Consider the following 24,476-nt stretch of genomic DNA (forward strand, 5'->3'; position numbering starts at 1 on the left):
TTTACTCAGGCTCGTAAGTTGGGACCGACGCGACGTCACTATAACAGCGCCTTATTTTACAAAACATGACGTCACAAGTATGCATTCTTGCTCAGAGTCTCGGACGGGTCACGTTATGAAAGATTACCTTAGCGTATCAAGGTAAAGTAAAAAAGACATTCCCAGAGGCAAACCGCGGAAAGAATGGTTAGAATTATGAAGTTCTGTTTAATTTCCCCTGTGTGTCGTCCCTCTAGACGCTTCAGTCTGGCCAGGGTTTTCAAATTTGGGACATGCTTTACAAATAAGCGGAATAACAGGTTATATATTAACAAAAAGAAATATAATATATCTATAAAGTACATTGCTAATTAAATCTACGTGTGTATGTGTCGTGTTAAAGTGTGTGCGTGTGATGCGTGTGTGTGAGTGTGGGTGTGTGCCGCCGCCGATAATTTTAAATATATTTGTAGTTGTGTTTGTTGTTTACACGTTTGGGTGATATGTCGATTGTGTGTTGTGTAAGCAAAAAAGCGGTGACATGCCCAGGCCGGTCCCTGGAAAACAATGTTTAAGAAAGCGGCGAGCGGTCGGGTTTACCGGTGTGCAGGGTTGTCGCAGGGCACGCGTGTCGGGGGAGAAGCTGTAAGTGGTCGAAACCAATTGTATGCGCGCCAATGACAGAGTGTGCGTGTTGAGGGATAGGGGAGGCCTGGTGTGGTTCAGGGTGTGCGTGACGGTCGGTCGGGTAGCTACTTATTGAGTCAGGGGATCGCCTCGGTTAGGTCATTCCCGGCAGTGATATCGATGTCAGGAGTAAGAAGGAGGGTATGCTTCTGGACACAGGGTAGACTAAGCGTAACTAGAATATCCCTTTGCTCGATAAGCGGCCATAGTTGCGCCAGGTAGTCACATATCAAGCGGCCTCTTAAAGCGGGAGCAGGAAGGGGGAACGGTGCGTTCCTGCGAGTAGGCCAGTCAAGCACACCTGGTTTCGACATACTCTTACCTCTCAGGATGGCCACAAGAGCGCCTGTCGACCATCGAGCGAGTTCGCTACGAGAGCAGGGGGATCGGTCTTGGTCCAGGTTCAATCAGACATAAACCGGTGGAACCCTCTGCCCGATATACGGCCCTAGCTGAGCCTGGTGGTCGCATTTCGGGTGGACTTAGTCAGGAGTTGGTACAGGAGGTATCTTGGCGGTGAGCGGGAGGCTTCCAGGGGCAGGAGGAGACGTCGAACAGGTTACCATGGTTGACGTTGTCCTAGCCTAGTGAATCCTGGCCGTAGGTGCTCCAGGCGGTCACAATTCGCCTCGGCCTTCGGGTACGGTGCGGGGTGTTAAGTCACGCGTAATCTGTAGGTCCCCGTCGCTCTACCATAGGTGCTCCAGGTGGTAGAAAGACCCATCAGTTCGCCGAGCGCAGGCAGAACGGTAAAGCCGGCTTGTCGCCCTCGGCGAACTGCATTCTTCTTTGTCCGCGAGTCATTTTTATTGTCTCTCAGCGGGTGATCTGGTGGAGCGCATTTTCATTTTTTAAAAGGCATTTTTTCAGCCATTTAAAAAGACATATTTTGTTCGTTTTTCACATGAAAATAGTAGTTTATAACTTTAATCCATAAGAAAAATAAATTTCAACGTGAATTTTCCAATTTACTTGTGCAGGAATCTATCAGAAGTATAAATGAATTCTACAAACAACAAATTTTCAGAAATTAAAAATGCGTACATCTTTTAAAGGTCATCGTGTTCTACATTTTTTGCCAAATAAATTTTTAATTTATTTTTAAGGAGGAAAAACTGTCTTGCTTCATACAATTTTTCTTCTATTTTTAACACGTAATTACAGAAAAAAATTTAATCAAATTTAAAACAATCTTTTGCCACAACACTTTTTAATCAATGTTAACGATATTTTAATTTTGACCTTTGATACTATATTGTTTTATGGAAACCGGAGTTAAATCTTAAAGTAAAAAATTGATTTTCATCCGCATTTCTTATTCATAATATTCGCGAACTGTAACGTAAGAGGTTTGTTACAATAACTAGCCTGAGTTAATCAAATGCATTCATGATATCGTCAGCAAAATGACAGAAGAACATATCTGAAAAATTGGACATTCGAACTGCATTCTCATTAGATACGATAACACGCGACTCTGCAATTAGTAGGGAGTTAGATATCGTGCATATATCTTGTAAATATCAAGTTATAGATAATTGGTTTGAAAATTTACGTCAGGTGATTTTTCGGACACCTGAGAACTTTTAATCTTTGTTATCGTTGTTAATATTTTTGTTGCCACTGTTATAACGATAGTTTGTTTAGCAAAATCAAATTTTTAAACGTCTGAAGTTTGCTGAATTTTGAGAATATTACAAATTTATCAATCAATGTTCTTATGATTTACCTCTCCCTCCCCTCCTCCACAAAAGACAAACAAATGCCGCACTCGGCGATCACCTAGTTTTAAGCACATTTCGGGGTAGTCATGCCCAACCATCTCGACCATGGACGGTCTGTCGGCCTGGCAAAAATTCATCAAGGGGGCCCACAAGCGGGTGTAGCTCCCACCACCCACTGGCCAATCTAATCCAGCTCAGGGCATGCGCGAGCTCGATAGATAGCCAGCGTCGCGGAAACAATCGGTAACCGCCACTCCACGACGACAGGCACCCCAGAATCTCCCTCGTGGAATTTCTCACTGAGAAATTGACATTTTTGCGGCATCTCTCACCAGTAAATATTCTCCGAGTGGCATCTGCCCCTTCCAAAAAATGTTAAATGTTCAATTAAAAATGATTGAACTGCGGAAAGCCTCCCGAGACTAATTGTCACATCTGCGGCATCTTCTACGAGGTGAAAAGTCTCCCCAGTGACGTCTCTCATCCGTGTAAAAATGTTCAAGTCTACATCAAAGTGGAAAAACTGTAGCAAGTCTCCCACGACTGATTGTCATACCTGCGGCATCTCTCGCCCGCAGCAAGACTCCCCAGCGGCATATCCCATCCGGGAAAAATTTTGCAATTCGCATCAAACTGGCAAAAGTGCGGCAAGTCTCTCAGGATTAATTGTCACGTTTGCCGCATCTCTCATCAACGGCAAGTCCCCCCAGCGGAATCTCTCCCCAAGAAATATTTTTAAGCACTTCCAAAGATGACGTAACTGCGGCAAGCCTCCCCAGTGGCATCTCTCTCCCGAATAAACTTGTTAAGTACTTCCAAACGTGGAAAAACTGCAGCAAGTCTCCCTAGTGGCATCTCTCCCCGAAGAAAATTTTGTAAAGGCTTCTAAAAATGGCAAAAGTGCGGCAAGTCTCTCAGGCCGCATCTCTCCCCCATCATACTTTATAAGTAGTTTTAAAGATGGCAAAACTGCGGCGAGTCCCCCCAGCCGCATCTATCCCCGAAGAAAAATTTGTAAGAACTTCTAAAAATGGCAAAAATGTGGCCAGTCTCCCCAGCGGCATCTCTCCCCCAAAAAACTTATTAAGTAGTTTCAAAGATGGCAAAACTTCGGCAAGTCCCCCTAGCGGCATCTCTCCTCCAACAAATTTTATAATTAGTTTCAAAGATAGCAAAACTGCAGCAAGTTTCCCCATTGGAATCTCTCACCCAAGAAAATTTTGTAAGGGTTTCTAAAAATGACAAAAGTGCGGCAAGTCTCTCCAGCAGCATGCCTCCCCCAACAAATTTTATAAGTAGTTTCAAAGATGGCGAAAGTGCGGCAAGTTTTTCCAGCGACAACTCTCTCCTAACCAAATTTGTAAAAACTTATAAAAATGGCAAAAGTGCGGCAAGTCTACCCAGCGGCAAACTCTCTCTCTCAAGAAAATGTGTTAAGTACTTCCATAGATGGCCAAACAGTGGCAAGTCTCCCCAGCGGCATCTATGCCCAAAGAAAATTTTGTAAGCACTTGTAAAAGTCGCTAGAGTGTGGCACAGTTTCCCCAGCGTTATCCCCCCCCCCCTTTCTACAAATTTTCTTAGTAGTATTGAAGATGGAGACAATTCGGCAAGTCTCCCCAGCAGATTTTTTTCTGACTTGCCGCAGTTTTTTCATCTTTAGAAATAGTTTTAAAAAATTATATAGGGATAGAGATGCCGCTGGGAAGACTGGCTGCAGTTTTACTATCCTTAGAACTAATTAGAAAATTTTCGTTGGTGGAAGATGCCGCTGGGGAGACTTGCCGCAGTATGGCCATCTTCGAAACTACTTAGAAAATTTGTTGGTGGAGAGATGCCGCTGGGGAGACTTGCGAACTTTTGCCATTTTTAGAAGCGATTACAAAATTTTCTTGGGGGAGAGATGCTGCTGGGGAGACTTGCCGCAGTTTTGCCATTTTTAGAAGTCCTTAAAAAATTTTCTTGAGGCAGAGATGCCGCTGTAGAGATTTGCGCACTTTTGCCATTTTTAGAAGTGATTACAAAAATTCTCTTGGGGAGAGATGCCGCTGAGCAGACTTACCGCAGTTTTGCATTTTTAGAAATCCTTACAAAATTTTCTTGAGGAAGAGATGCCACTGAGGAGATTCGCGCACTTTTGCAATTTTTAGAAGTGCTTACAAAATTTTCTTGGGGGAGAGATGTCGCTAGGGAGACTTGCCGCAGTTTTGCCATTTTTAGAAATTCTTACCAAATTTTCTTGGGGGAGAGATGCCGCTGGGGGAGTTTCCGTACTTTTGCCATTTTTAGAAGTCCTTACCAAATTTTCTTGGGGGAGAGATGCCGCTGGGGAGACTTGCCGCAGTTTTGCATTTTTTAGAAGTTCTTACCGAATTTTCTTGGGGGAGAGATGCCGCTGGGGAGACCTGCCGCAGTTTTGCCATTTTTAGAAGTTCTTACCAAATTTTCTTGGGGGAGAGATGCCGCTGGGGGAATTTCCGCACTTTTGCCATTTTTAGAAGTTCTTACCAAATTTTCTTGGGGGAGAGATGCCGCTGGGGACACTTGCCGCTTGTTAATGAATTTTTAATTGAAAACGTTAGAAAAGTGAATATGTAAAATAGTGAATTTAGTAATTTTTTTAATTGGTACCGTGTAGATTTTATAAACTTCAAATTCTATCGTGTGAAACTTAATTCGTTTAGAATCTTTAGATGGAAAAGTTATTTTATTTTAAATCAAAAGCATTAATCAAAGAACTGTTTACTCTCACGTTGAAACACGAGCGATATAAACACTCCTAGTTTCAATCTATCGCGACGTCAAAGGACGAGAGTCCAGAGGATTAAAAATATTTAGCTGATGTTGGGAAAACAAAATTTTCAATTTCTATTTAAAATGTCCACTTTAAATAACTCAGGTACGCCGACCTTCTAAGATATAATCCCTTGCGAGAACAAGCAAGCCAGGTGTAACTTGCTGGATGCAACGGTAGGGGTACACACAGCAGGTACTAGATGGAACTGCCCTTTCTAATTATGCGCTACGTAGTCTTTGCAAATGTCCTCTTATCTTATCTATCCGAAATTTTTGCGAAATCATTGAAATCTTTTTGAATAATTTCTTCTTTGAAAATATTTTCAAAATATTATCATTAAAGTCTTTGTGCAAACTTTTCAATCCGAAATCTTTGTATAGCCTTTGCTCAAATTACGTCTGAGTGACTTTTTGAAGATAAAGACACTAGAATCACGTTTGTAAATGTAAAGATCATTTTAGTCATTTTTAAAAAAATAAGTTTACGCATGGGCCTACTGAATTTTTTTCCATACCTATATTTCTGAATTTTATTGAAATCACTTAGAATATTTCACAAGAACGAATAGTGGACATTTTTCACCAAATTGTCAAGCATAAAATAATATGAACTCTGAGTGTTATAATTTGCAGTTCAGTTTTTTTTAACTTCAAATGAGAAAAATGTTATCTTCAAAAGTACGAATCGTTTAATTTCAATGTCCGTTCTTTCTCTATTTTTCAAATTTTACGTTCAATTAAAAAGTTCTTCTTTGACCACATAGGACAACGCATATTAAGAAAATTGCAAAGACATAATTTCAAAACAACTACATGGTGTCCAATTGATTGTTACATATTTGTAAACAAATTCACACTGTACACTCCTGCAGATTATTGTATATAGCTGTAAATTCTTCAAGTTGTGTTTTTTTTTAATTCTTGTGGGAAATTGAATCTACAATTATAATACAACAATGTACAATAAAATACGAAACAAAAGAACACAATTCGTCCGAATCACAAAAAAAGTTGCACTTTGGTATCATTTTGTTTGCAATTTACTGTATTTATGTGTAGATTTATGCAAAAATGGTTTCAGATGTGTTTACTTATAGTAAACAATTTTTCACCAGGAAACATTCCTACTTCTTATATTTCGTTCCAGTTTGTCTACATCGTTCCATTTTTTTAACAGAACAGTCTGTATAACCTAACTTTTTTGCGCGCATCACTAGTTCTTAAATAGGGAATGTTATCGTCAAAACCGCAATTGCTTTTTTCGCCTTTTTTAAAAGCATTGCGAAGCTCCACGCGCACTGCGAATATCTTAGCGCAGCGGGCATATTTTTTCATACCATGCTGAGCCAGAATCCTTCGCAAATAATGTAAAAATTATCGATTAAAATAAATAATTAATCAATTTCTGGAAAAATAGATGTAGCACGTTAAATTTTCATACAACAGTATAACTCGAAAATTCATGTTTTAGCTAGAAAATTTCACAATTTTCAGAAAATCAATTGATTTAGTTTCAAAATAATATTTTCTGTTTAAAAATGCTACTGTTTCGAAGAAGATTGCATTTTTTGGCTTTAAAATTCGTATTTTGTAGTTAAAACCCAATTTTCTCGGAAGAAAAAACAAGTTTTTGATTAAGCAGTCTATTCTTTATTTGAAAATTCAACCGCTATTTTAAAAATCGAATCCCTTTGTTGAGAACTTATTTAATTTATTAATTTTAAAATAAATTATTTGATCGAAAAATTCATGTATTCTTTTAATAATTCATATTTTCTGGTGAAACTAATCAGCTGGAGATCTCTAATAAGAGATTTTATGCTTTCACGATCATTCATTTTGATAAAAAGAGATATTTCGGGTTCCACTCGTGAGGAAAAACTACGAATTGCTTGCCGACGTTTCGTGAACATTGCAGTTCATATTTTCAGGGCTGACCTGAAACTGGACTACAATTTCCACGAAACTTCGGCAAACAATTCGTAGCTTTTTCCCACGAGTGAAACTTTTTCGTCGAAAATTCATTTCGTTCTTCAGCTTGCGAATTTAAGAATTTGCGCAAAACTTGAACTATTCGGTTAAAATTAATCTTTTTTGTCGAAAATTCCAATGTTTCTTTAAAAATGAAACTACGACTATTCAGTCATCGTTTTGGTTAAATATTCAACTTTTTTTTAATTCGTAATTTCTTCATAGATTTAGCTAGTTGGAAATCCGGCTTTTTTCTTTGTTAAAAAGTAAAATTTTAGACTGAAAATTGAAGCATTCCATTTTTTGTTTAAAAATATATACCTCTTTCAGTTAAAGTTAAACAATTTACGTGAAAGTTCAAGCACTTTGTTTAAAATTCATCCTTTTCGTAACTGGCCCAGTAATGGTCGGTTAGCCTTATTTCGTAGAACATTAGCTTGTTGTTTCCAATTTACATTTTGATGTTAGATAAGTGAATTAAAATATTTTTTGAGTGAACATTCAGCTATTTTGTTTTAATTTGTGTGTTATATTTGAAAAATATATCTATTATTATTATAGATATATATAAATATATATCTATTATTCATAGAAACTGCATCTTTCTTAAATAGAAAAGCAACTGCGTGGTTAAAAATTCAACAAGTTTCTTAAAAAGGCGTCCTTTTTGGTGGAAAATTTAACAGTTTATTTGAAAATTTAACAATTTCGTGGAAAATTGAAAACTTTAAATTTTATATTTGTGTGTAGAAATGTATAATGAAATCTGTTTTAGGTAAAAATTCAACTATTTCTGTTAAATTTAGTAAAAAACTGAAAATGTTTCAAATAGAAATGCAAAATTTGTTTGACACTTTTCTTTTGATTCTCAAATTTATCTGTTTCAGTAGAATATTTATACATTTTTCTAATTATAAAAATACAGTTTTTTGTTGAAAGATTTAATCACTTTGTTAAAAAGTAATCCCTTTTGGTGGAAATTCCAACTGTTTGGTTAAAAGTTCGTCTTTTCTGGTTGGAAATTCAAGTATTGATAACAAATTTACTTCTTGTTGAACTCATATTAAAATGTAAAACATCAAACTAAAATTTTTTTGTATGCAAGATCTAATATATTTTTTGAAAATTTATCTTTTGGATCTCAAAATATATTTGTCTGGTTGAAAATTAATCTTCTTTGTTTAAGGATTTTAAGTAGAAAAGTCATCTCTTCGGTTGAAAGTTGAACTATTTTGTTAAAAATTGATCTTTTTAATTAAAAATTCAACTGGGTGGGTAAAAAATAAGCTACTTTATTGACATTTTTGTAAAGAGAAGGTTTATCCGTTTGTTTAAAATTTTCTGTGGTAACATTGATTTTTTTAAATAAAATTTTATCTTTCACGATTGAAATATCAACTATTACAGTTTTTTTTAGGAATCATGTTTTGATAATGAAAATGTAATTATTTTTTGAAAATTTATTTATTTTGTTAAACTTCAAGTATTGTGTTACAATCTCCTCTTTTATGGCACAAAAGTAATTTTTGTTACAAATAAATATAAGTAAATTTTTAGAATTTGTATTTTGCATCTGAAATATTGCTAACTTGTTTATAAAAATTAAAATAAATTATGATCCTCAACAATCAGAATTGATTATTCACGGCCTTATAAACAAAGCATTTTTTATAAATGTTCGCCTCCCCTTATTCACACTGCAATATTCAAGTTATAAACGATTAAAGTTTTTTTATATTTTTAATTTTACCGTAAAGAATATGAGTAGCGTGGACCTATTAGTGAATACAGAAGTGTTAGTGGCGACCAAATTACAAGAGATGAGTATAATTTCGTCGCCACCGTGGGCTAGAAATTTGGGCGCTTGAAAAGGCAGGTGGGCTACCTGAGGTGGCAATGTGGCCTTGAAGTCGGCACACGCCACCCTTACCCTGGATTGCAACTGAAATTTCGCATGTTCCAAAACCTATGACTAGGGGCGATGAAGGGTCCCCCATGAAGATAATCCCTTTGCGTTTCAACTTACCTGTTTCCTGGCTATTTTCTCGCCTGTTCCTCAATTAAATATACTATTAGGTGGACAATATCCCTGACATTTTGACGAGTTCGGGAATATAATAGTGATTGTATTGACCCTAAGAAAAAATGTTGTAGACGTTTTCAATGTACATTGCTGGCTTTAGGGTCAGGTGTCTTGAAAACAATTAAATTCTTTTTTAAATTATATAAATTCTTTATTTTAAAATTAAAATTTTATTTATTTTCATGAATAGAAATTAATTTAGCTCGCAGTATTCCTTAAAAAAATCTTTTCACTAAGTACATTTGACATGTATTAAAAACATTTTATAAGAAAATTATAAAGAAATTTTTGAACAGTGTCAAAACATAGCAGTCGAAGAGCTATTTCAAAATTAATTTTTAGCGACGTATATTTATTTGAACATTTTTTTATTTAAAGCCTTAAGAAAAGTTTTTTTTGTATAACAGAAATAAGGTTAATTATTGCATTTTTCTGTTACCATAAGGAATTATATCTGTGAAAGTAAAATTTTTTCCCTTAAAAGTTGCACTCTAGTAAAAATAAAAGATTTAACAAACTTTGTAGTAGAATAATTATTCAAATATTCTTTAAAAGTTCTTCTTTTTCTCATTGAAAACAGTTAATGAAAACATTTTTTCAGAATAGTAAGAATACAAATTGTCAGAAGAAATTTCTTTTGAACAATTTTTTCCTTGATTTATTGTAAAACAGTTTTTTTCCAAATTTTTGTTTCCGAACATTTTTAAATTGTAATTTTACAAAATTTTTTTATTTAAATTTTCTAAACTGAATTCTGAGGAATTTTGTGTTAAAATTATCAATTATTTCTATTAAAGTAAAATCATTTCTAAAATCACACTGTGGTAAAAACTAGAATTAAAAAAATGAAGTTGTATAATTTTTTAATTATGCTTCTAAATTGCAACACGTTGATAAGGAATAGAAAATTTTAAAAATAATCATGTAATTATTATTTATCTAAAAAGTTTTTTATAATTTAATATTTAAATCACAGTGTAATTTCCCAGGACCTGAAATGTTTTCTGAAAACTTTACATAAATTTGTCAAGAAATTTTATTACTACATTGTAATAGTTTTTTCAGCAATATTTGATTTAGTTGAGAAATGCTTCTTTCAGAATAATGCAAACTTTAATAATTGTTATTAATAACATATAATTTAACTAAAATTTTGAATTAAAGAATTCTTATAATTTCACAAATAAGATGTTAACCAAAGAATGACACTTCCAACTGCAATAGTGCCAACTACCTAATACATCAACAATTTCTACAAAATAACAACATATTTAAACATTCACATTTTTTAACTTTTACACTAATTATTAACTCACTATAATTTAAAAGTTAAAGAAAAGTGGAACATTTAAAAAAATGCAAGTTTCGAGAATTATTCTAAGAGAATATATTATGTGTTTTTATTAAACTTTTACTCGGGTAAACCCGGTGATACATCATAGCAACGGACTAAGTCAAGTGACTGATGAGATTAGAATGTTATAACTTAATTCAAATAATTTATTACGATGGTTGAAACCTCCTGCGATGATGTTGTAGGTATACAATTACGAGCGGCCACGAGCTTTGGAGGTGACAACCGTTACCTCTGGATGCTTTCTTAGAGCTACCATCTGCCACTCCACGGGTTTTTAGTCGCTCGCTGCCTGATGATCAAGAAAGTTTCTTACAATGCGACAGGTGTTTAATAAAACCGCCTTCTGAACTGCTGCCAATACCCTACTGACTCCTAAATGTTCTAGATGTTCAGTGCATCTTGCGTGCACATTGCCTGTAGCCGAAATCACAATGGGATGAATGGATGCATGATTCACATTCCTCCATATGGTCTTCACTTCATGCCTTAACTCGCTATACTTGTGGATCTTGGTTGTATAGGTTGACTGCAAATTTCGGTTAAGCGGACAAGCAATGTCGATGATGTAGACTCTTCCACCTTTTTTTTTCTCGCATCACAATGTCAAGTCGATTGGCCCGGATGTAATGATCCGTTTGGATAGTAACATCCCAATATAAGATGTAATCTTCGCTTTCTAAAACGGGCATTGGAATGTATCTATAGAAGGGCACCCATTCTTTTAAGAATCCTAGGTTTAGGGCAAGTTGTTGATGTATAATGCCCGCTACATCATTATGTCTGTGCATATTCTCTAGGAGAATATTATTATTATTATTATTATTATTATTATTATTATTATATATTATTGCTGTTAGGTTTAATTGATTATTGCCTTTTCGATTAATTTCAATTAGGTATAGTGTATATTAAGGTGGTCCAAAAAATCCCTTTAGTGCTACAGAGCAAGACCACCATCATTTCAGTAAAAAATGCATTGATTTGGTCAAAAATTTTATCATCCTGTTGAAAATTCGTTCTTATTCATTTTAAAATAAATGTTTAAACATCTTGTATAACTTCTAAAGCAGGTGATATAAAACGTATTATTTTGTAAATGTAAAATAATCATTTGTTTCAAACTTTACCGAATTCAGGTTTAACCATTTTTTCGACAATAATTAAAGCAGATTCAATTTTTCATCACTATTCAAAATTAGTAAAGTTAGTTTTGAAAAACAATTCTTTTAACTCTGACTTGATGGAAATATTTTATATTCTGCTTTTATGTGTCAAAATAGTACTTTTAGTTAACTTTTACGAACAAACTGCTTGAGCAACAAAAAGATATGTATGGACCAAATTTGAGCTTGTGGAAATTTTGCAAGTTAGGTGAAATATTGCACTAATATATTTAACCATCTGCAGTGGACTTAAAAAAAATATACTGCAAACTTTTCAATAAAATTTCACATAAACTTGAAAATTAAATCTTTAATTTTCAAATATAATAAAGATGATGCATTTTGAACAAACAAGATTAATGTTAAAATCAATTGGACAAATATTTAACGAAATACATGGATCTTCTACAAAATAAGTGAATGAAAAACTTATATAAAAAATTATACAAAAAATTACATTTCCACAAAAAAATAATTTCCAACAAATTATTTACATTTTCAAAAAGTGGAATGAAACTTTTGAGATAAAAAAATTTACAAAAAAGACGAATCTTCTACAAAAACGTTCATTTACGACCAAATAGTTGAGTCATAAACTTAACAACCACACACTTATTAAATTTATTAATTTTTTCCAATAAAAATAAGGATAATAAAGAAAACTTATCCGTTATAGTACATGTTTCCAAATCAAGATTAATTTTCTGACCAAAAAGACTAATTCTCAACAAAAAACTTGATTTATAATTATATAGTTGTATCATAAATTCATAAGGGAGAAAATTTCAACTGAAAGTGGAATAATAAACTTTTCAGATGAAAAAATTTATTTTCATCGGAAACTGTGAATGTTTAAGAAAGACGTTTATGACGGCATAGTTGATTTTTTAATCTATATACGACATATTTTCAACCGAAAGTGAAATTAAACCTTTCAGATAAAAAATATTTTTACCGCAAAACAAAAGAGTTTTAAAAAAGTTAGTTGTGAATAAGTAGTGAAATTTGTAACCAAGAATATTTAAGCTCAAGAAAAATGTTCATTTACGACCTAACAGTTAATTTTTTAAACAAAATTGATGAATTTTTAACCAAAAGCGGAATCACTAAATTTTAGTTACAAAACATTTTTTCGACAAGAAATCGAATTATCAGCCAGTTGTATTGAATAAATAAAGACAATTTTTTGACAAAGAAGTTTAAACCTTTAACCAAATTCATGAATTTTTCAAACACAAGATTCATTTTATGACCGAAAAGACCAATCCTGAACCTAAAACATAATTTATGAATGAATAGCTGAATCATAAACTTATATGGGAGATATTTTCAACCAAAAGTGGAACAATAAACTTTCGCGATGAAAAGAAATATATATATATATATTTTAATTTTTAACTTATAAGCGACACTTTTTTTAACCAAACGTGAAATGAATTAAAATTTTCAGTTATAAAAACAAGTTTTCAACAACAAAAAAAAGCAAATTATCAACCATTTTCATCTCAAATGAAATAATGAATTTTTAAAGACTGTGATTAATGTTACCACTATCAAGAGGAATTCTAAAAAAAAGTTAATTTAAGAAAAAAAAGTGAATTCATATACTTATAAGGTTTACATTTTAAACCGAAAGTGAAATAATTCACTTTCGATATAAAAAAATTAATTTTCCATAAAAAAATTAATTTCCAACCAAATGGTTAAATTTTCAAATGATTAGTTTAAGTTTAAGTAAAATAAATGAATTTTTAACAAAAAAAGTAAGTTTACGACCAAATTGTTGAATTTTCCATAACCAATAAACGAAGTTTCAACAAGTGTTACATTTTCAAATAAATAGTTTAATTTCAAACCAAAAATATGAATTCTTAACAAACTATAAATTCATACCCTATTGTTTCACTTTTCTACCAAATTTGCGAATTTTCATGTCATATTTTCTACAACAAATTTATTTTTTACCAAATATGTGAATTTTTAATTGAAACCATGTATGCTAAACAAAAGAATGGACTTTTTACAATTTCATAAAAATTCCATGATTTTCAAATTTCGGTATCGGCCATTTTGAATTTTGTAATTCTCAAACAAAATTCGAATAATCAATCAAATGTAATAATCAATTTTTACATTTAGGAATGAACCTATTTCTCAATTGCCAAAAATCGGCCGGCGAAAGGCACAAGACGATTCACTGACACTGAATTCAGTGTTGCTAAATCGCCGATGCGGGAACGTTTGCTGTATACTTGTAATTTTACTTATATACGATAGAGGTGGCAACGTGCAGGCCCTATCTGAAAGTATGGCGACACTAGTGCCGGTTATATATACTCAAACTAGGTAGGCGATGATACCGTTAACAGATGGACGTTGTCACCTCAGAACGTTTTTTCGCTAAATGCACTAGAAATTCGCTAAATCACTAGAATTGGTGCGTCTCCATTACGTAAGTGTGAAGTTTAAAAGGAAAATGGAAAAGGGATAATATTTAACAACACAATTTTCTGCAAAGTGTTGTAATGTACAGAAAGTCGCACTAAAAGATCTTATCGCTAATTTGAAGAACATCGCACTTCGCAGGAGACCGAGCAATGGAGATTAAACGGCAAGCTGATTGGACTGGAAAAATGACGGCAATGGAAATAAGGTAGAGGAAGCCGCAGCATATGGTCAAACAGGGGCAATGGATGTTCTTCCTCGACCTATTATTGATTCAATAACTCCACAACCTCCAGAGGTGGATGGTCTTATACAGCCAGAGGCATTAACAGAGGTTCATCAAACAAAAAAGCGACGAAAATGAAGATACTATATGAACTGAGCTGTTATGCCCCTTTATTTATGAGCAAAAAATGTCAGCAAATTGTGAGGAGAGAACATCATGAACTCTTCTGACTGAAATATCCAAAGCTGGTCATAAAAATAAATGAGCAGAATGGGACAGATCAAAACGCTTAATATCTGTAAACAAATTGTTTTTGGCTTTTGAAATAGCTGCTATCAAAATGGAAGTGGAACAGTAGCTTCCTATAGATAATACCGGATCCATTAGAAACACATCCGGATATTAATAATAATGATGTGGATAGTGAAATCCCAGAAAAATAACAGCACCTAGAAAAAATTTTGATTATACTTTACTTGGATTCAGATATATTAGGGGTGTAAAGTAAGGTTCAAATTGGATCGATTAACTTAATACAGAAAAGGAAATAGAACGAGAAGGCTGATAAAAATCATGTTACTAAAATCATTCACCCTCGGCACATCGAGACATTAACAGAATCAGTTTTGGATGATATTGTTGACTCCCAACAGTAGACACTGAGAACGTCACAGCTTTAGATGTTTTAGCAGCTCTTAAAAAGAACAAGTTACTAGAAAGCTCCAGGTCCGGACATGGTGCATAACTTCTGGTGCAAGTACCTGACGAGTATGGTTCATGCGCTGGCAAGGTGTTTCAGAAGATCATTAAACACCCATACCTGATGCCACGCTTTATGCTTCAGGGTACTACGTATATGTTACCTAAAAATCGAGACAATCAAAATCCATCTGAATTTTTAACGATAGGCTATCTTGCAAAAATTTATAAATATCTTACACTCATCATTGCAGATGAGGAATACTCGCATTGCGATGAGAATGACAGCCTTACAGAAGAACAAACGGGATGTTGTAAAAACTCGCGAGGCTGTAAAGATCTAGTCACTATAGAGGTTGTTGCCTTGTCTCAAGCGTGTAAGCATCAAGGGAACATACACATGGCATACATTGACTACAAGCAAGCCTTTTTTTCCGTGCTGCGTGACTATTTGCTTGAAATTTTCAAACTTGACAAAATCTACCCACACATTCTTGACTTTCTAAGTCATGCGATGAACCTCTAGGTTACAAGAATCAAGTATTTTGAGCATGCGCAACCAAGAATAATTAGATCAATACTCATTACGACTAATATATTTCAAGGTGACTCCTTCAAAGGACTATGGTTCTATTTAGCGTTGAACCCATTGAGCAAAACATGTATCATGCGTTCAGAATTCAAGATAATGACGATTGTCATCAATTCACCCATATTCTGCACATGAATCGCCTGAAGCTGTACGCTAGTTCAGCTCAGGACCTGCAGCAAGTGATTGATGTCACAAAGCAGTTTTCCAATGATATCCACATGGAGTTTGGGATAAATAAATGCAGAACAGTGCATTTAATCGTTGGAAAATGTCATCAAGTCAGTGAATGCTGGCGTATAACATTAATATCTGAGTATTCTTGAATCTAAGGGTCTTAAGTATAGGATAGATTTTATGCTTTCGCGATGATTCATTTTGATAAAAAGAGATATTTCGGGTTTCACTCGTGTAAAAAACTACGAATTGTTTGCCGACGGTTCGTGAACATTGCAGTTCACATCTTCAGAGCTGACCTGAAACTGAGGTATCAGATCATTTTGTTCTTAGGTATACTCTCTTCGATGCTGGTAATTAGCAACAGCGCCCCACCGTGGAGAACTGGTTGAGCTTGATTGGCCAATCAAGTCTTAAAAAAAAAAAAATCCAGGAGAACGGAAAGCAAAATCGGATTGGTATTATATCCATTCTCCCTATTGATGTTATTAGGGTGTTTTAAGATTTCGATTGCTTCTCTATGTTTTCTTGGAAATTTGTTATGCGTTTTTGCAATGACTGTTGCTTCATCAAATAAAATGTTATGTCCTGTTTCGATATGATGTTCAGCTAGTGCTGATTGCGTGAAATTTTTTAGCCTGACTTTACTCTCATGTTCCTCAATACGCTGGCTCATCGCTCTTCCGGTTTCTCCAATATAGATTTGCCACAAGAACAAGGGATTTTATATACTTCTGGATCACTGAGGTGTGCCTTTTTATCTTTAGGATTGTTTAGTAGTTGTCCTATTTTCGCAGGTGGTTTAAATATGGTTTGGATGTTGTGTTTGTTGAGAATTCTTCCTATTTGTTCTGTGACACCTTGGATGTAGGGTAGGGTGGTAGTCATTTTCCTCTCTCTTTCGTAGCTTGTGTTGACTTGCTTTTTTGAGTGTGTTTCCTTATTGCTTTCTCAATTTGTTTGTTTGTGTAATCGTTCTGTATTAGGCTTTGTTTAACGTTTTGTAATTCCTTTTGTAAGTTATCTTTATCTGTTATGGAGACAGCTCTGTATACAAGGGAGTTGATGTCCTAATGTGTTATCAGATTTTTTGTAAAGTAATACGTCCAAGAAAAGCAATTTTCTATTTTGTTCTATTTCCATGGTGAACTAGATATTAGGATCTAATTGATTGATAAATTCGAAAAACTTATTTAATTCATCTCGTCCATGTCGCCAGATGACAAATGTGTCATCAACGTAACGGAACCAGAATTCTGGTTTAAGTTTGGCTTGGTTGAAAATTTTAGTTTCTAGATGTTCCATAAAGACATTGGCTATTACAGGTGAGATTGGTGATCCCATTGCTGCCCCTGAGGTTTGTTCGTAAAATTGGTTATTGATCGACAAGTAAGTATTATTGAGACAGTGTTTTATCAAAGGTACGAGCACGGAAGGGAAGTTTGTAAAAGATTTAATAATATCAATTCTATCCAAGATTGGTACTTTTGTAAAAAGAGATACTATGTCGAAACGGAAGCGTGCTAGGTTATAAGTTGGTGAGCTTATTGCGCTGACGATCGGTCTGAGTGGAATGTTCTCTTTGTGGATTTTTGGGAGCCCGTAAAGTCTTGAAGAGGTGGGATTAGTAGTTATTGAGTTAGATATTGTTTGGCTGTCAAGTTTAGAGTCTTTGAGAACAGTTTTTGTTTTACTGACTACTGTTATTGTGGGGTCCTTTTTAAGTTATTTGTATGTATCGCCAGTTAGAAGGTCCATAAGTTTGTTCTTATAGTCTTCTTTATTCATTATTACTGTTGTGTTGCCTTTGTCTGCGGGTAATATTATAATACCTTTATTTTGATTGAGTTCTTTAATTGCGGTTTTTTTCTGTTTCGTTAAGTTTAAAGAGGGAACTTGAGCTTGGCGTAAAATGTTGGCCGTCCTGCGTCGTATGTCATTCGCTTTTTCGGGTGGAAGGGTATATATCGTGAATTCTAAATTGCTGATTATTTCTTCTTTTGGGATTTTCGATGGAGCTACAGCAAAATTATGTCCTTTAGATAAGGCTAAAATCATTTCATTATTGAGAGGGTAGTCAGAGATTTTTTTACTGTATTTCTTAGTTGAGTTTGCTTTACTGGAAGTAATTTGTCAAATTTTGTTTTTTGTTTTTTGGTGGAAAGCTCTTTAATCCGTTGGTATTAGTCAGACGATATGCGTTCTAATGTGGACCAAATGTCAAATCTGAGAGTATTTGATAGGAAAAGGTGAAGCTTTAATAGTTTTTTAGGCGTAGCGTGCAAAAGAAATTTGGTATGCTGTATTCTTTCTTTCACGAGAAGCAAACTTGTATTATGCTGAATCGATTTGGATTTAGTTGTTTCCAAATTATTTTTCAGTTTTAAGAGTTTTGGGACGATTTTGTTGTCCCTGCACCGTTTCAAAAATGCTAAGGATGTTAGTAGCTTACCTGGAGAAGTCCTGAGCTTACTAAAGGTGTTGGTTTTAGTAAGAATACTCTCCCCGTAGAGTTCCTTAATAATGGATTTTATGCTTTTACGATGATTCATTTTGATAAAAACAGATATTTCGGGTTTCACTCGTGTAAGAAACTACGAATTATTTGCCGACGTTTCGTGAACTTTGCAGTTCACATCTTCGGGGCTGACCTCAAACTGAGGTAACAGGTCATGTTGTTCTTAGGTATACTCTCTACGATGCCTGTAATTGGCCAGAGATGACACATTTGTCATCTGGCGACATGGACGAGATGAACTAAATAAGTTTTTCGATTTTATTAATCAATTACATCCTAATATCCAGTTCACCATGCAAATAGAACAAAACGAAAAATTGCCTTTCTGGGACGTATTAGCTTACAAAAAATCTGATAGCACATTAGGACATGGAGTTTACAGAAAACCCGCGCATACAAGCAGATACCTATATGCCTCCTCCCACCATCACCCATCGCAAAAACAATCGGTCATCAACTCCCTTGTATACAGAGCTGTCTCCATAATAGATAAAGATAACTTACAAAAGGAATTACAAAACGTTAAACAAATTTTAATACAGAGCGATTACACAAACAAACAAATTAATAAAGCAATAAGAAAACACACTCAAAAAAGCAAGTCAATACAACTTACGAAAGAGAGAGAAAAATTACTACCACCCTACCCTACATTCAAGGTGTTACAGAACAAAGAGGAAAAATTCTCAACAAACACAACATCCGAACCATATTTAAACCACCTGCGAAAATAGGACAACTACTAAATAACCCTAAAGATAAAAAGGCACTTCTCAGTAATCCAGGAGTATATAAAATCCCTTGTTCTTGTGGTAAAATCTTTATTGTAGAAACCGGACTAGCACTAGCTGAACATCATATCGAAACAGGACATTACATTTTATTTGATGAAACAATAGTCATTGCAAAAACGCACAACAAATTTCCAAGAAAACATAGAGAAGCAATCAAAATCTTAAAACACCCTAATAACATCAATAGGGACAATGGATATTATACCAATCCGATTTGGCTTTCCGTTATCGCGGATTTTTTTTTAAAGACTTGATTGGTCAATCAAGTTCAACCAGTTCCCCACGGTGGGGCGCTCTGGCCAATCACAGGCATCGTAGAGAGTATACCTCAGAACAACATGACCTGATACCTCAGTTTCAGGTCAGCCCTGAAGATGTGAACTGCAATGTTCATGAAACGTCGGCAAACAATTCGTAGTTTTTTACACGAATGAAACCCGAAATATCTCTTTTTATCAAGTATAGGATAGTTAAGTAAAGCCTAACGACTGCTTTCACTACGAGTCTCAGATTGGTTATGAAGAGTTTTCTCAACTCGGCAAACAAACTCAGGGAAATCAACACATATACTGTCCCTTTCCTCACGTACTCTTTCAAGCTCATAAAATGGTGTGAGTTACAAGTTGTACAGTTGCGAGCCTATTTTGACAGCAAATAAAATGTAGCGCTTTACAGCACTATTTATAAAGCGCATCTTGACTACACACCCTTGAATTTTTCCTCAGCTAGGGCCTTGAGTACCAGGGCAAAAACCATAGAGGAATTAGAAATACAATAGAAGCAGAAAGCTACCCAGAGCGAGCACCTCAGAACGTTAGATCAACATTAAGTGGCATCCAATATTTGCCTAAGAAAGGGTGTTCTATATACGGAAGATAGAAGGATTCATCATAACGATACAGTACAAGGTTCTTAGCACCAAGATTTGATGTGACGGATGCAACAACTCGACAAGTGCTCGAAGCCGCGTAGAAGTATTATCCACCCAGAACAATCTTTTGATAAAAAAAACGTTTTCGAAACGTAAAAGAAAATGTACCCTCGTATTCTGCTTGACAATTATTCGGACCTTTGTTGCTAAAATGCTGGAAATTTGTATGGTGTATTCTCAATATATAAGCACTGACTATAGACAGCGAACTTTGTTTAAAGAGCTAATATGTTTGTTTTTGTTCAATAATAAATTGATTTCAAATGAAATCATGTTTCGCCAACTTCGACCAGTGCAGTGGGACGTTCATCGAAAAAAATTAGTTAGACTAACTTATCTCGAGAAAGTTGTTCACTAGACTTTCACAAAACGTTTTTCTTAAAATTTAAAGAAAATCGATCGAAAATTGTAAAAATGGCAGCGAGTTACAGTCAAAACACTCTGCCGCTGGAGCAGTTTGTTGTTCTTTGCCGCTGCTGCTTTGTGTCTTAGGAAAAAGGTCAGATAAGCGGAGCATTGCAGCGGCAGCGAGTCTTGACTTAAACTTGCTGCCATTTCCACAATTTTTGACCGATTTTCTTTAAATTTTCAGACAAAATGTCTCAGAGTCTATTGAACAACTTTCTCGCGATAAGTTATTTCAACTACCATTTTACGGATGACCATCCCACTGGTCGAAGTTGGCGAAACGTGGCTTTTGTTATGAATCAATTTATTATTAAACAAAAACTAACATATTAATTTTTTTAACAAAGTATGTTTCTTATAGTCATCATGTATAGATTGATAATACACCATACAAAATTGTATGGTGTATTTATCTTGAGTAATTTTTTATTGTTTATCTTAAGTAATAATTATTGAATGAACAAGTTTCATAACAAAAATGTGTCTGCCGCGTCAAGCTGAATACAAAAGTATATTTTGTTTTACGTTTAAGACATTTTTTTATCGACAGATTTTACTGGGTGGACAATACTTTTACGTGTTTTCGATGGCTTGTCAAGTTTCTGCACCCATCACCTCAATTATCGCAAACACGTTTTACATCAGGACGTGGTTGACTAATACTTATTATGTAGAGATACCATCGAATTCTTTACACACATTATGGATGGGTGTCGCCTAATGGCTCAGAGAGAATATACGCACAGACATAATGATGAAGAGGGCATTATAAAACAACTTGCCCTAAACCGATAACTCTCACAGAATGGACGCCTTTCTATAGATACAGTTAAATGCCCGTTTTAGAAAGCGAAGATTGCATTTTATATTGAGATATTACTATCCAAACGGATAAATACATCCGGGCCAATCGAGCTGACATCTTGATGTGAGAAAAAAGGTGGAAGAGTCTACATCACCCATATTGCTTGTTCTCTTAACCGAAATTTGCAGTCAACCTTTAAAACCAAGATGCATAAGTATAACGATTTGAGACATGAAGTAAATACCATATGGTGGAGTTAGTCATGCATCTATGCATCCTATTAGGATTTCGGCTACAGGCAACGTGCGCGCAAGATGCACTGAAGATCTTTAAAATATAGGAGTCCATCAGGAACCAAGCGACTACCTACATCATATTAGATTAATTTATTACATCCTAATCCCATCAATCACTTGCCTAAGTCCGCGGCTATGATGTATAATTGGGTTCACCCAAGTAAAAGTTTTCAAAAAAAAATGATAATATAATAATATGATATAATAATACTAATATAATATGATAATATGAGCCTCCGTGACTCAGTTGGTTAGACACTCGGACTTCACCTCAGAGATCCAGGGATTGATCCCTGAGTCGGTACCTCTGGAAATTTTTCGATTTACCTTTACAGAGTTTCTGGTGGTTCGGAACCCATCTTAAGCTGTAGGTCCCCCCATCGTGTACTTCACTGAAACCCAGTCCGTAAATGATGGGGTAAAAACCAGGCTTTGTCCAATTTGTCAGGGCAGACAGCTTCCACCAGATCACTTGATTGCATTATTAAAATGCGTCTGTGACTGATAATACGAGTATATACTGAGACAGCCCCGTGCAAAATATTCAAGAATAAAAATCCAACTCTAACCAAAAATGCCTTTGAAATGTTGGGTAATAACCATCTTAAGCCTGTGATAACATTTGAAAAATAGTCTACTCTACTACAAATTGTAGTAGGACCGTAAAACGGAAAACAAATTAAAATAAGTTTTTTCACGATCGATTGAACGTATATTCATTACAAAAATGTTTTATTACTCAATTTTTCAATTAGCCGATGACAAGTAGGCTGCATTGCGGAGAAAGAACAAGTTACCACTAACAACGCATAGACCCGCCATGGGATAAATTATACAAAAAGAAAATGTAGACACTAGCGTTTTTACAAAAAGTTAAATTTGGCCCTCTTACCGTACAAAATTCGACGTGTTTTCCTCGATAAAATAAGAGAAATAAAGAATCCTTTGCAAAATTTAACAATTCTTGACCACAGCTATGAAAGGCGCAATACAGGCGACAATGCCGGTTCAAAAATATGACTGATGTTGTCGCGGACCTACTTGGCGCTACTGCGCAACGCAACCCGCAAAGGTTCGTGTTTTAGGATAGTTCGTCCTATATGTTTAGCTCGCTCTCCTATATGGTGTACAAACTTACGTCGACGCTTTACCGCGTCCGTCGGCTGCTAGGAGATGCTGACTGAGCTGACTAATAGACTGCGCCTTTACCGCCATTCTGGATCTTAGTGGCCGCGGCGATTTTGAAGGCAGGACTCAGATCCGCACTTCACTCACGTTGTACAATCATGATAGCGCCCACAACTACCCATCAAAAATTCAGTGTAGCCAGTCGATTTACCATCGTCCTTCGAATGAACGGCTTCATACTTCCAGTTTCATATTTCTTTCCTCCACTTCCTTCCGTCAGAATACAGGATTTACAGACCGACAATAGAATTGACGCCTTACCCTATCGACCCCCCAGCCAGACCTCGTACTTGCCGAACGTGCATTTGGAATAGAGGAAGAGTTGCTCACATTCAGACAAAAAAGCACACAAAAGTAATTTGCAGCATAAAAACTGCAACGTTACAAGACAAAAAACATTGAAAGTTCATGAATTTTTTTAAACAGCACCTCGGGATTATTTGGGGCTCAGGAGATGTTGAATGAAGTCAATAATGTTCCTGATTTTCTCAAAAGGGTTATAACTGGGGTTGAATCGTGGGTATATGGCTATGACGTCGAAACTAAAGCCCAATCGTCTCAGTGGGAGCATCCTGAGTCTCCAAGGCCGAAAAAAGCACGTCAAGTTCGGTCAAATGTAAAAGTTTTGCTCACTGTCTTCTTTGATTACCGTGGCGTAGTGCATCAGGAATTCTTACCACAAGGTCGTACTGTCAATAAGGAGTATTACCTTCAAGTTATGCGCCGTTTTCGAGAGGCGATACGCAAAAAACGTCCGGAACTTTGGAAAAACAATTCGTGGATATTGCATCACGATAATGCATCTGCTCATTCATCGTTGCTTGTGAAAGATTTTCTGACCAAAAACAGCACCACAGTCATGCCTCAGCCTCCATATTCACCAAATTTGACATCCAGTGACTGTTTTCTTTTCCCAAAACTCAATACTATACCACAAAATGATTATCAGAAGTGCTTAGATGATTGGAAACAGCGTTGGCACAAGTGTATTATATCTGAGGGGGATTACTTTGAAGGGGAGAACATAAATATTGAGGAATAAATGAATATTTTTTGAGAAAACCATGAAGTCACCTTATTTTCTGAACTCACCTCGTCGAGTTTATCTTTTTATCTTAAACTGTTTTTAAACTTCAAACTTGTATTTCAATTAATGTATTTTAATTTTTCAAAAATTCATAAATAATCTAAACCGATGTTTCCTCTGACAAAGAACTGGCTCGAATATGTCGACTGTAGAACGTTTCGCTCTTTTATACCATTTGAATGGGTAGAAAGGTATTTTGGATGAAGGACGGGGTAAAAGAGGTAGGGGAAAATATGGAAGGGGCAACCTACACTCTGGATGTGTAACGCGAATTTTAATAAAGAAAAACCTGTTCGGGCACCATGCAACGTTTCGTTTAATTTCACCTGTGTATTGTCCCTCTGGACGCTTTAGTCTGGCCAGGGTTTCGGATTTGGGACAGGCTTCACAAAAAAACGGAACAAAGGTTTATACATTGACAAAAAGAAAACGAAATATACCAGGTGTACCATATACATATGAAACCGGTATTTTTTCAAGAAAAAAACACATTTATTTCAAGAGAATGATAACATATATTTTATTCAAAGTATGCGCCCTCGCTGGCTACACA

At 35.2% G+C, this 24,476-nt stretch overlaps 1 protein-coding gene across 2 annotated transcripts in view; it reads left to right on the forward strand.

The window, feature by feature from the left end:
• The window catches only part of LOC117179006 (histone-lysine N-methyltransferase PRDM9-like), a 640,767-nt gene that overhangs the window by 487,589 nt on the left and 128,702 nt on the right, over positions 1-24,476 (forward strand). The gene's annotated exons all lie outside the window — the stretch shown is intronic.

This window comes from Belonocnema kinseyi, chromosome 8 (genome assembly GCF_010883055.1).
Source record: "Belonocnema kinseyi isolate 2016_QV_RU_SX_M_011 chromosome 8, B_treatae_v1, whole genome shotgun sequence".
Lineage (NCBI taxonomy): Eukaryota > Metazoa > Arthropoda > Insecta > Hymenoptera > Cynipidae > Belonocnema > Belonocnema kinseyi.